This window comes from Equus caballus, chromosome 8, assembly GCF_041296265.1.
Source record: "Equus caballus isolate H_3958 breed thoroughbred chromosome 8, TB-T2T, whole genome shotgun sequence".
NCBI lineage: Eukaryota > Metazoa > Chordata > Mammalia > Perissodactyla > Equidae > Equus > Equus caballus.
The window spans coordinates 81,329,350-81,344,251 of NC_091691.1; the positions used below are offsets into that span (position 1 = coordinate 81,329,350).

Below are 14,902 nucleotides of genomic sequence, written 5' to 3' on the forward strand. Positions count from 1 at the left end.
AAGATGCCGTGCTGTACATTCAGTGACAAATATGGCAGAGTAGCTCAGGCAGGTAAAACGTCAAATTGTCTCCCAGGGTGCTGCAGTGGAGCGCACTGATTCGTACCCATCTGTCTTCTATCATGTCCGCCAACAGATCTGACAATTATCTTAATGCCCATATGCTTAATTGTGGGCTTCTCAATTCCCCCATTGCTATCGGAAATCCTACAGGAATTTCAATTTGGCATTCGACTTTCATTTCAGGGGATAAGATTCTCAGGCCTGCCATTTTTTTTTCCATAATGCCAGCTAAGCCTCTGACAACGGAAGCTACAGCAGTATGGGACATAGCCCCTGCTCGGTACAAATATAATAAAATGTCACCTGGCTTTCCAAAACTGGCAGCCCATTCCAAATTAATGTTTACTGTATTTCATCAGCTGCTGAGTTCCAAATCCAAAGGGGGACCATTTCTGCCAATGCCACCACACCGGAAAATGTACCAATAAAGGTTTTATTAAACACACCAGTAATGCCATCATTGCCACGTGAAGATGTTTGGACATTTTTCCATTTTTTTTTCACTATTCTGATCCTAGAAAGACACCATATTGTAAACGCTCTTTATGTTTCCAAGAATAAAATTATAGAGTACAGCATGATGACTCGGTCTGAAAAAAATACTGCTGAGCTTTTTATTAACTACTACTACCTACTCCGGGGTCCAGAGATGTTGAACTCGTGGCACAGAGACAGCAATTGCTGACTTTATAGCATAAGCCTTAAAGCAAAACCATTAAGCATTTGCAAACCAAGAGGAACATGAGTAGCTTACATTTCCGTTTGCATTTCCAAGTATTTATTTTCTTAGCCTATTGTTAGGTGAACATTTACGCAGGACAGTGAGTCTAACACTAAAAATATTTATCTAAGAATTTATACTGCTATGAATCAAAAAGTTGAATTTTTCCAATCCAAAATATAAAACCACAAAGCAGAATCTTCACTTTTTGCTACCAAATGTTTGCAAAGAGTATTTTCAAAGAATGCAGCAATAAGACTGAACCAACAACAACCAAATTCACAGAGGCGAATGAAGCATATGCTATCCAAAGGCAGCCTAGTGTAAAGCATCACCTTATAAACTCCAAGACAACACAGAAGAAAATCATTCAGGGGGAGGGGAAAGGATCATATAAATCACACTAATTGTTCAGATTCAAAAACATAGCAAGAACAGTAAAGGATTTAAAGACTTGTGAGCAACAGGAAGTAAAAATGAGTGTTGCAGCTGAGAGATCTGAGCAGTCCGGTGGTGTCTGCCACCTGCGTGCCTGTGTCCCTTCCCAGAACGTTCTGAATGGTTGTTACTTAGCCTCTATGTGGGTGCCTCAAATGTACTGAGGCTCTGATTATCTCCCAAAGCAGCCTATTCCATTCGCGCAACAAGCCAGCTCCCCAGTAGCTTCCACCCACTGGCTCCAGTTTCCACTTTTAGAGTTCCATGGAATAAACACAAGCCCTTTTCATATATTTACACCAGTGCCATGCCATTCCTGTCTTTCAGCTGTAACTGAAGCCTGATCTCTTACAGGCAGACCATGCCCACCCAGTTCCTTCAACCATTTTTCACTCACTCTTTGTGTATGTTTTTATTTTCCTTCTGAACAAAAGAGTGACAGCTATTTTCTGCTCAGGTTTGGATTTGCCATTTTTATATTTGTGCATTTAGAAGACTGATTCAATCGATCATTATCCTTTCAGGCTAAGATGTCAACTTGTAAACATGAATTTTACAGGCCTTGGTCAAATGGTACTCTTTAAGGCTGTCAATCAGTGTTAACCTAACTAATTACCTAAGTGCCAATTCATACTTACTGGTGTTCTCAATGGACTTAATTTCTTGAATTTTCACAAAGGATGATTCTAAGTTGGAATCACTGATGGTAACCACAGATTTGAGCATGGTGGAGATGTACACTCCTTCTACTTTAGAATCTTCTATTAAAACACTCAAGTCTTCCTTGTGGGCAAGGATGCAACTTAAAGTTAAAATCTTGCTTTTTACTTAAATCATATTCAGTTATTAATCCTGAAATTTCTTTCTTTCCTCTAGATCATATTTAGTTTTTACAAGGGCAAAAAAGAACTCACAATCAATTGTCTTTATTTTCTTTGCCTCCACTCTTATGAAGGACAGTGCAACTGAGTGAGAAGAATACAATAATGAGAGTCAATAATATCTAGATCCTAACTGTAACTGGTCTTTGTTAGCTATGTAACCACGAGTAAGTTACTCAAATCCAAATGGAGAAAATAACACGAGAGGTCATGGAGAATAAGTCCCAGAATTAGTGCAAGGAGTAGCAGTATGCAAAACAGCTGGTACAAAGCAGATACACAATAATTATAGGTATTGTTATATGTTCTAACTGAAAATACTTGCTTACGACAGAAATAAGAGTGTGGAGTTCAAGAACTCCTTGAATTCAAGCTACCTTCACTGACGGTCATCTTTGCACGCTTTTTCTTTATTTTGTTCACATCCATTTGATTTTAAATCTTTCTCCTGTACAATAACAGTAAAATCTTAAATGATAGTACAAATGTGTTTGAGAATATAGATGTATATCCATCTATATTTTTGTTTGGACTTTAGGTGTGCAAGACATTCTAACTTTTTCTCTCTTCTATAGATCATCTCAAGTAATATATCAATCGTTTTCCATAAAGGAAAGCGGGGACAAAGTTATCCTTGATCTTTTAAGGCCTCTCTTTTAAACTATGTGTATTCCAGGTCAGATCAATGACCTACGATAGGTCCAGATCCACATGGTAGTCACCTTAATTCTCTAGGATCAATCCCATTGCTTGTGGCTGTGGAATAGCATTCCAATTTGAAGAATTAGCTTTGCTTTGCTTATTTCCTTGGCCGCAGACAGCATGTCCTAACCCTATTTACTTCTCTTTCAGAAACATTATTTCTAGTCACATAAGAAACAAAGAAAGAAAGACAGCGGAAGGTCAGCACAAATCCACCACTTGAATAACTGAGAAATAGACAGAAGAACCAATATTGCCATCGGTACATACAAGGGTCAGGATTTGTCCACTTTCCATATAATAAATATATAATAATGTAACAAGAAAAAAGTAGATTTCTTCCATCTACAAATCGATTCTAAATGGTGCTTATTTTTAGAAAATCCATACTTCATTAAAGCCTTATTTTGATAAACTTTTCATCTAGATAAGCAATAATTTAAAGTTAAAAGGCAGTCTATGAAAACAGTTAAATTTATCAATATTGATTGTAAATTTTTTGCAGCCTTTAAGAATAGAGCCTTCTTATAGTCACATACAATGTGGTTTTAGTATATTTATGCAAAAAGTAAAAGACAGAATTAAAATCTAAAAATGATTAGCTAATTGTTAACTGATTGATCAGAGAGTCCATTTATTAACTCAACAAACAGTTATTTAGTCCATGCTTGTCACTCTGTGGGGTGCTGGGGACAGGGCGGTGAATAACTTAGATGTGGCCCCTGTCCTCCTGGAGCGCACAGTGATCCTTGGTGGGATTTTTGTCACTAACCAATTTAGTGCAGCAGTCTTAATAGTAAGGATCAGAGACTCATTCAAGCTTGCTCAAGTGAAAGATTTATCATGAAGATTTCTATAATTTAAGTTTCGGACCCAAAGAGCTCTTGGGACCTAAGGCCATTCCTTGTCTTTCATAGGCCATCCCAGCCTCTCTCCTCCCTCTGGCGACCCTCTGCCTCTCTCTGGCTTCTGCACCCTCATGACTACAGCCTGGACTCTTCCTTCATGGTATCTCTTGGTACTTTCTTGTAGGTTCTGTACCTGATGCTAACTCCCTCTGTGTCTTAGCATTTCTGAGTTCAGAATGCTAAGATCATCTGATGGCCTAGCTTGTAACTTTGAAGCAGACATGGGCCATCCAAAGAATGGGCCACCCTAGGATCAGGTGTCCCCATTTCTGGTCCAACGAACTACAAAAGAAGAAGACAAGGCAGGATCGCCTGGTCTTGCCCCTTCCACAGTCCCCATAAATCATGGCTCGTATGTGCAAATATCTAAGTTATGTTGCATCTTAGGTCATATTACATTCAAATTCTGATACTGCTATTTAAATTCTCCTGTGTGAATTTATCATTAGGAATAATTCAATACCTTTAGAAGTGCATTACTTCTTTTGAATCACATAAGCACCATACAATTTTAAATAACCTTACTTTCCAACGAAAGGACTGAGATATTAGAAGCACTTTTCAATCACACTTTATAGACTTTGGGGCTTGCAGAGACTTGGAACCCACTTAGGCCAAACTTCTCATTTTACAGAGAAGAAAGCTAAGGCCAAAAATGGTTAAGTGACTTAGCAGATTTTGTTAAGTGACAGCTTTGATGAGTGACTGAAACAGATTTTGAACTCAGAAAACTTATAATAACATTGAACAACTTGATGGGGCATATATATACGGGAGGGGAGGAGAGTTGAGTGACAAAAGGAGTTTACTTTCTGGAGCTTTTGTTTTAAAACTGTGTGTGTGTATAGCTATAGATATGAAAATCACTTTAGTTTTCTTTATCGTAGGGGAAAAAACATCATGGTTCACCAACTCAGGCCAAGGCCAAGATGTCTAACTAAATTACAAAATTTAATATTTGCCACGACTCCTCCAACATAAACAGATTTAAAAGATATGCTGCTTTAAATTAGGTGGCTGTTGGCAAGGCTGTTTTTACGTGGGGATGCATAAAGCATCCTGGTAAATATCCTTATCCTGATCCTCAAGCTAACAACAAACACCACAAACAAAAAAGACATTCACTGTTTCTGCTCTCTTTGTTTCCAGGGAGTATTGTGAAAGTAATTATTCTGTTGTATTTAAGAGGCCTATTTCATGGATGGGAAAATGTATTAAATTTCATTTGGCAGTTATTCAATCCTTGTTAATGTTATCTCCAGAGATAACTGCTTCAAAACAGGCTTTCAGACTCAGTTCCTTCTCTTCTACCATAATCCTTCTAAAAGAGTGTAGGATGGGAACTTTAGGAAACTTGTCATGAATTTCTAGATCAAGCGATAATGACACAAAACCAGAAAAGCTATTAGAAACACTTTGGTCTATCACAACAAAAGTTCCTTATTCATGGCATCTGGTTCCAAATTTTTCTTTTGACATAGGTGTCTTTTAGAAAGAAGAAAAATAACAACAACAAAAGTGGGACAAAGAAAAAAGTCCTGGTAACTTTTCCTTTTCTCTCTTCTCTTTCTCTTCTTGTTTTGCCATAAACACGAAAGAAACGTTGATGGGCTTTTACTGTAATTAGACACCCACTGACACAGAAAACAGTTTTGGTGTCTGAACTGTAATCTCCCCATGAAATATCAATTATACATGACAGTTGTAGAGTGTTAGATTTCACTTTCAATTATCTTGCCAGATCTCTGTCCTATTAGAGGAAAGCAAACTTTTATCAATGTGCAAAATACCATTTAGTCCAAAAGTGCATCTTTTAAAGAGGTGGGAAATGGTCATGCAAACTTTTCTTAATAGCTCACAGATGGGAACCCGGAAGTTCACGAAATCGCAGCAGTAGACGGATGTTCCGAGGAACAATTCCAGAGGCATCAAGATTCTGCAGAAAACAAGGCCTTCCTCTCATAAGCAACTCCTTTGGGTGAGAAAGACTTAACATCTGGGACACTCTTCAACCACAAATAAAATTTCCATATTCCTCAGTTTAAAAAATTATCAGACTATTTGTTTTTAATTCATGTGATTAAACATTTAAAAGACTGCTCACTAAAGTCAGATCTGGACTCAGTTCTTTTGTTTGGATTTTGATTCTTAAAATGTTTACCGGAAGAAGACTTCCTAACTGTCTTAAGAACACCTATTTTTCCCCCCAGCAATCTAACAGCTTCTCTGACACTTTCCCTGAAATTTAAGGTAATTCCTTGTTGGGCAATTCCTGGAGATTTATTTAATGCTTATTCTCCAGATGATAAAATAATTTTCAAGAGGATTTAAACATGATCTAAATGACCCTGACCTTGGCAGTGCTGATCTGTCATGTGACCAGCTCGGCTGAAACTCCCACGATGACCACCTCAATGGTTAAAATGAATGATTCTGTGATTTAGTTCGAGAGATGCAAATGGCTCTTACTGGATTTCAGTTCATCTTTTTTTTAACTCATAAGTTCCATCTATTAAAACTGTTTCATTTCTCTCCTGTGTATTTCCACCTTCCACCCCCAGTTCCGTACATCATTTTCCTACAGTGGAAACCATAGCTGGATGCAGCCTACCAAGTGGGGACCTTGGCAGGAGGTTACTCCATGCCTTCCCTGCCCCAGGTAGCAGGTTAGTCAAGTGGGTTATAGTTAATCCATGCCTAGTGAACCAAGCCCGTGTAGCACAGAGACTGTGGTGAAAATTTGCAATTACTTGTAAGCAGCTTCTTTTGTCTGGAGTGAAGGAAACGACAATTGAACTTGACATGTAGTTGGAATTACGGGTCCCTGCAGTGCAAGCACACCTGTGTGAGTGCACAACCACTCGGCTGACTTCCACACAAAGCACTCCGCAGCCGGCCCAGGAGGTCCCTCCCTAGGGATTTATCCTTACCTAACTGGCCTTCATTTTTAAAATGATTTTCTTATTATCCAAGTAACACATACTTATTGTAAAATATTTAGAAAGGAAGTGGAAGTGGAAAGAAGATTGCCTAAACAAATGAAACTTTTCTTCCCCATCACTTTCTAAACGCTCACCTTTTAAATGCTATATTCATTCTCCGCCCATCACTTGGTCCCGTGCATATCAAGTTTCAAGCACGGATTTTCCTTGTTCCATGGATCAAGTCTAAGACCAACACCTTATGCTTCTACATCCTTCACCTGGACACCCTAGGGCCATTCTAGTTCCCTCCTATTTTTAAATTCCTTAATCTCAATGTTCAGTTACCTACTCACGGCCCCTCATTTGCCGCATTCACTCCTACATCACCAAGCGCTGGTTTCCTCTGCACGACTCACCGACCATCTCTCTTTTTCAGTCACACACATCCTCTTACTCTACCTCCTCCTGGATTGTCCGCATCTCCAGAACTCTCATCATCTTGCTGGGCTTGGATAGGGCTCTCCCTTGACTGTTCATTATGGATACCACACTTAAAACACACTCAAGGACAAGTTAACAGGGCAGAACATACACTTCCACGATTCTGTTTTGTTGCTGTTCACAAAGCCTAGACTTGTCTTCAGATGTCCCAAGGGCAAGGACTGGTTGTAGAAGTCGCTGTACAGAATTGTAATATTTCAACATGCAATTAAATGCTTCCTAAAGAGTAAATGATGACATAAATGGCACGTGTCTGTGACACTATTTCTGAAATCTAAAACTTTTTGATATTGTCAAATATTTATTTAGCATGTTTCTATCAAATAATAAACATTTAATTCAACAAATGCCTTTTGAATGTCTACTATATGCAAGGCACTATTCATTTGAGGAAAAATAATAAAAGACACATCTACTACTTTATAGGCTTTTACATCTTAATAGTGGATTAATATAATTACTATATAAGGCAAAATAAAATGGATGCCATAATGTGGTACAAGGTCATGTAGAGTTTTAAAGGATGGGTGAAATCATACTGGATTGAGAAACTAGGGACTACTTTAAGAAGAAAGTGGTATTTTAGACAGGTTTCGAGTGATGGGTCGAATTTTGATATAGATTATCTAAATATATTTTTTAAAAACTGACATTTAACATTAATTAAATAACATCTCAGCTTTAAATGAAAGTTTCTATTTTTACATCGAAAAGTGGCATTATTAAGATTATATATATATACATATATATGAAGAAGCAGCTAAAGATTGCATATTAATGTGTTTTCATAGTGTCAGACTACATATTTAGGACAAAAAGCAGATTTTTGTAAAGCCCTTTATAAATCTCAACAGCTTTGCTACAAAGTGAACAACAGAGGGCATTCTGGACACAAACGGTACCTCACTGTATATGTATATTATTGGCCCAAATGATTCACTCTTATTTAACTGCAATGAAGTCTTTCATCTCCCAGCTATACAATAATAGTTTCCATATGACCAGCGGCTCTGCTATAAATAAGATCAAAAGCAAAAGAAAGGATTTAATAAAAGAAAATGACATTAAGAGTAGCATTAAATCAAGGAAAAAATACCAATATCTAATTCTTTTTTTTTTTTTTTGAGAATAAAGCTCCACAGAGTACTAAGCAGCTTCCCCAACATGTCATGAAAAGGCATTTTTACAAGCAGTAGGCATGTGCAAAATCCATTTGTGTGTGCCTTGGAGTGGCAAAGATTAAGTTGGGGGCAAGTGGGGATGGGGCACAAGGGAAACATGCCCCATCGAGAGGCTGGAGAACAGGTAACAGACCCAACCGCTAGGTTCATGCTGTACAGAGTACAAGGGAATGTGTCAATGGCAGACGTCCATCCATTTCTGTTCTTTCCTGTTGTATTTAATGGAGATAGACTTTTGGGTAATCCAGAGTTTCTCAGAGAATCATAACATTGCTCAACTCTAGTACATGAGTTCTGAGAAAGGAAGTTTTTTTTGGCAATGCACAGTGACTTGATATGAAGAGCCAACTTCCCAAACAAATTTTCTTCTAGTTCTTAAAAAAAAAAAAAAATCACAATGTTAATCTCCATTCCCGACTGGATAAACAGCTGCTAATAACCTCCAGCTCCCAGGGGAGGAGGTTGTTTCCTTTCATCTTCGGACTGGTGGATATCTGACGTGCACTGGACTTTAGTGATTCCACATGTCTCTTTGCAAAACTGCTCTGGTGCTGGTCTTGCCAAGTCAGGTTTCTTTTCTCCCTTTCCCTTAGATTGCACCATAAACTTGGAGGACATGCTCGGTTACGGGACTACTTATTTGAAATAGTAGTTCTTTTACTGCGGGTGTATTTAAAAAGGAAATTCAAGCACTTATGATATCTAAAGGAAGCTAAAGACTTGGACCTTTGTATTTGAAGCCCTGTGAGGGAAACGACCATTTCGGTTTCTTTCAGACTGAGTTAATTACTCACTCGAGGGCGGGCTATGTTCAAAGACACTCAATTTCTAATCGCATCGCTAACGCGATTACTTACTTATACCTGTTTGTGTCCTAAATAAAGGAGCCAACTTCAACACTTTTTCCTCTCATAGGAAGTACCCTGCAGAAGATCGCAGGGCCAGCCGGCCCCCAGAGTCTTTCTCACTTGTGCGTGAGCACCTGCTTTTCTGGTGACCTCAGTTCTACACCTCAAGACTCAGACATTTCGCAAAACAGCTTTTTAAACAAAAACCAGCTGTTTCCCATCTAGACTACAGGGGAAAAAATTTGGGCAGCTTACAGAAACATTACCCAGAGACTACCATTCTCCAATAACTTTCACACACTTTGGGCTCCAAACGAGACCCGTCCGTGTGCAGAAGCTGAGGAGAAGGCAAATGCGAAATTAAAATGTGGAAACTCAATACCGTGGTTTTTGACAATATGTCCAATTAACTGCTTGAAAATGAATGTGGCTATTGTATCAGGACAATGCTTTCCCAAAGATGTCATTTAATGAATACTGGACAGATCTTTTGGTTAAACTCAACTTTATAGTTGTCAGATGATTTATGGACGTAGAGGAAGCTATAATTATGCACAACTGTGAATGTCAACCAATTAGGTCTAATCCTCGTGTTTCAGAAATGTGATGTTAAAGCTTTTTTTGTTTTTAGGTTTTCATTCCTAAAACTACTTTGCCTAAATCCTCTTCTTATTTTGAACCCATTTTACACTTCTGTTTTCTAAGCAATTACGATACTTTTGATTTAAAAAATTTACAGCCACAATAAAAGTTAAAATAACACAACAGCCACAGATTTTGAAAAAATATGAAACGGCCAAAGCCTAGTCTTGGCTTTTAAACCATGCCAAGTTGCTCCAGTATTTTCTGTTTTGGTATGAATGACATAACTGAATTACTTCATGAGCTGCTACTTTAATTCCTAAGGGTGGAAAATTCCATGAGTTAATTTAATTTGGATGTAAAAAATATACATGAAAACTCGCTCTTCCTGTGGACTCTCATGTGAAATATTCGAGCCAATTGTTGGAGCTGCTGTGCTGTGAGGAGGGGCTTTTCGCCCGATGCCGTTCTGGCTTGCCCTCTGCAAGGGCCGGCATCATCAGGCAATTTTCTTACTTTCATTTGAGCTCATTAAGATCCTTTATTTTCCATGTATCTTTTTCATCATGTTTATTCTATAGCTCTGTAATGCCCTTTCTAACCTGTCTCTAACTGTTGAAATGCTACAGAGACTTTAATAGGAGCTGAACAACACCTCCCGGAAGCTTCACCTAGCTGTCCCCTAAGGCTGGATGATGCTCATGCTTCTCTGAACGTTTTCTTAGGTCACTTAATAATTCTGCCTTGTGTTAGAGTTAGGCACACACTGTGTTATCACCCTCTCAGAGTCAAAGGCCTGTAGGATCACAGATTTTCTCTTGCACACTTATGTATTCCCCAAAGAATCTAAAGCACAGAAGATACAGAATGAGTGAATACACATCTGTGTATTTTCTGATATATACAATAGAGTTCCCCACTCCCCACAAGAAAATCTGCTTTTTTGAGACAACAAGGGTAATATATATATTTTTTAAATCAAGGGTTATGCCTTTTCTAAATAATGGACAGTTTAGCACTGTGTCCTTGTCCCCAGTAAAAGTTGAATAAAAAATACAATGATGACTGTGCTATTAAAGTGTCTACCTGCTTTTTCCCCTAGTATTTAAGAAGCAAAGTAAAAATATGAGGAATCTCTTTTAAATATGCTTTCATATTTTAGAAGTGGGAATGACAAGTTTTTGCTTTTATTTATTTAAAGTTCATGATGCCTAAAGTATGCAAAACACATACTTTAGGGGAAAAAAATTAGGGAACCAGGCTTGGTTTGTCCTAGAAGCATACAGAAAGGGAGTCCTTTGGGTTTGACAGTCCAATGCAGATTGACTGTTTTGTTTCTAGGTCAGAGGGCCTGAATTTGAGTAAAATAGGTACTGAGGGAAATAGTAGGGCCATATCTAATTTGGACCCACCGCTGTGGGATCTGGGCATGCGTCATGTCCTAACCACTTGTTTTAAGGGTTGTTATATAGTCTCACTGCTGTGGTTGTATTCAAAACCTCTTGACTTTTGTTTAAATTAATGCAGAAATATCAAGGATCCTGAAGCTGTTGTTTTAATCCATGGTTACAAGAATTTCCTTAAGTCAGCCCAAGAAAGACAAATACTGTATGTTCTCAGTTATATTTAGGATGTAAAAAAAACAAACTCAAAGAAATAAGAGTAGAATGGTGGTTGCTGGGGGCTGGGCAGTGGGGGCAATGGGCAGATGTCAGTCAAAAGATATACACTTCCAGCTAAAAGATGAAGAAGTTCTGGGGATCTTACGGGAATGATAATTAACACCATATTATGTATTAGAAAGTTGTTGAGAGTAGATCTCAAAAGTTATTACTACCAAGAAAAAAAAAAGGAATTAAATGAGGGGATGGAGGCTTTAACTAACCTTATTGCGGTAATCATTTTGTAACATATACATATATCAAATCATCACATTGTACACCTTAAACTTACATACGTTAGATGTCAATAATATCTCAATTAAGCTGGAAAAAACTTTTAAAAAATAAAAAGAATTTCTTCAAGTCCTTTTTCCTCTCTGTCCTTTTTTTCTTTAAGTTTTCTTAAAATAAAGTATGATATTGATATAGATTAAAACTTTCAGTTGAAGTTGCTAATCTGCTTTCAGAAATATCCGATAATTGTGGAGATTAGGAGGGATGGTGTAACACCAGAGATAGGCAAATACCCTAATTAAGAAAAAAACAACCAACATAGTAGCTATAGAAAGATGATGTTGACAACTCAGACCTTGGGTGAAATCTATAATAGGCTATTTAAAAGTGCTCTGAAATAGAGGCAATGACCTCTCCAACTCGGTTTGGTTCCACCAACACAAGTCTTTCTGGACAAATCTCATTTTCTCATTCGTGGGAATGCTGCTCGCCTGGTGTCTGTGATAATGTTATGGACAAAATGAGAAAAGGTGGACTGCATGAGAGTAAAATTAGGTGGACATAACTGGTAGAAACATTAAGCCCAAAGAGCAGGGGATTATGCAAGTGTAGAGAGAACGTCTGTAGTAGTGAATCTCTGGCTTTCTGTTCTATGTCCTCCCCTGGTTAACATTTCCATTCGTGGCTATGACATGAGCATTAACAGCACCCAACAAATTTGCTAACAACAGAGTTGGCAGAATATGTGACTGAATGACGACCTACCAAGACCTATAGACTGGAAACAGATTGAAGGCTGCAGTATGAAATCCAAAGGCGTTATCTGAAGTTTTATACTGGTACAACTAAAGTATATAAGGATAATGGAGAGACGTGTAGAATACGGATTTCAGCTGATTACAAGTTCAATATCTGTCAGCAGGATGATGAAGTCATCAAAAATAGGATCATTTTAGGATGCCTTTAATGAAGATATAATGTACTGAATGGGTTTGGTGATAGATCCACCCTGATCCACCCAGATGATTCCTTGAGCACTGTGTTCAGTTTGAGATTCTGCACACTAACAGCTCCTTGAAAAAAAAAAAGCCCTTGTTTTTAAACTAGGGAAAATGTGCTGGAAAGTCATAAAGTCAAAACTTTCTTTTAGGATAAATATTTGAAGATACAAATGCCTGACCTAGAGAAAAAAGTACTGAATAGACTGTCTTCAAATAACCCAAAGTTGCTCAAGTATTTGTTGGGTTGACTTTGAGTAATTCCAATGGGCAGAAAAATAAAGATTGCACAGAGAAGTAAATTTGGGCTGGACATAAAGAAGAGTTTCCTAACATTTGATGGAAATGGGCTTTGTGGTCATTTAGAGCTACTCATCCTTGGAGGAAGGGGGCTGATAGAGGCTTGTTGACACTTGGCAGGGAATTTGGAGGATGACCTCTAAGATCCCTGAGATTCTACAGTAATGTTTGCTTAGAAATGAAGTAGGTACTTAAATATACATGGAACTTGACAGAATCAAAATCTGTGAAAACCTAAGAGAGAACAAGATTGAAGATAAGGCAGCCTCTATGGATCATGCCTTTGTTGAAGAGGTCCCTAAAGAAACAAAATTTTCTGACTTCTGCTACTCCCATGACTACATACAGTAAATGCTACCCAAGACATTGTATCACTCCCCACTACCCTCTCTTGTAGCCAAGTATGATGGGCAGAAGTAAATAGCATCTTGTTGCAGGGAGCCAAGGGGCAACTAAAGAGTTTTCTTGGGTTTCATGAGTTAAGTCAGAGTAACAAAATGGTTTAGAATACAAACCACGGTTTTGAAATTGCTATCGTATTTGGTTAGAGAGGAAGTTTGCTGTAGCATTGTGGTATTTAGTACGAAGAGTGCTAGTCTCGTTGCTGGCTTGTCTGGTTTCTAATCCTAGCTTGGCCATTAATTAGTGAGTATCCATGCTTGGGCCACTTCCCCTTTCTGGGTCTCAGAAATAAGGGCAATGGGCTAAATGTCTTCTGGGGTGCTTTTCAAATCTAAAATTCAATGGTCCTAACTCTTAAGAACTATTAAAGCAAAACTAATTTAACTTGTTCATCCTACGAGGCCCTAAGTGGCAAAAGTTCTTCTACGTTTAATGTCAATTACATAAAAGGGAGCTTCAGCATCTAATGAATGTCCTTCTGATAAATTCTTTTTAATCCAAAACAATACTAAAAATATTATTGAAAAGAGGGAAATTGGGCTAAGACTGGCTTATCTCAGTGGTTTCTGAAATGTGTGCCACACCCCCACCTGGGGGTTCTAGTGAGAGGTCTCAGGGGACACTGTGGAGGACAGGCGTGGGTGGGGACTTTCATAGGGCTCCTCCAATCCCCAAGTCAGCCAGACCAACGAGCTCCTTAGGAGAGCACCACTCCTCCACCAAGTGACACTGTGCTCCTTCCCTCCCAGATAACAGAGCTGAGTCCCTGCTCTCTTATGGGGCTTACTTCCCAGATGCAGCAATGGGTTTTTAAATATCGTCCTTTTCTACTAGACTGTGAACTCTACCAGACTGAAGGCAGAGACCACATCCTAGCATAGAGCCTGGCATTTGGTAACCACTTGACAATTCTTTTTTAAATGATTAAATGGACTTTAAGCACAAGGGATCTGGGAACCACACTAATGTTACATATTAATAGCATAGGAAATTTTTTGCTTAATGATCTCATCGTTGCTGACTCTACTGACAAGTACTCAGAAGCACATACAGAATCACATGAAGGCATTTTTGATGTAAGTTTTGTTCTTACTCAGTTAAAAGAGGAGATTAGGTCATCTGAAAGGCTTTCATTCAGGTCTTATCTGTGGATCTGAATACTGAATGAATAATGGAGAGAATTACATTTGGAAAATTGCCATTTCAATAATTTATTAAAAAATCTAATGATTTAATATCAAGATTAACCATGGAGCTATTGGAGGCACAGAGGGGATTACACCTGGGCAAGAGTTTCTGACTAGGTTGTGACAAACCCAGCTGTTTCCTTATTCTCCCACATTCAGAGATTTCTGCTTTGATTCTCTTAGAAAAGTGGGTGGTTATGGTTAGAAAAATAGCTCAGTAATTTAAAATTTACTACTTCAAGGACCCTCGGAAGGAGTGTTCACACCTCTTGTCACTTAGCACAGACATGTTCACTTAAAAATAAGTGTTTAGACAATGTGGGTTTTAATCTAGCAAGCTACCACATTGGAGGAAAATTTCTCTACCTCTA

General features: G+C 38.2%; 1 protein-coding gene across 50 annotated transcripts in view; it reads right to left on the reverse strand.

Annotated features, from left to right (window-relative positions):
• Positions 1-14,902, reverse strand: part of TCF4 (transcription factor 4) — a 344,026-nt gene that overhangs the window by 7,692 nt on the left and 321,432 nt on the right. The gene's annotated exons all lie outside the window — the stretch shown is intronic.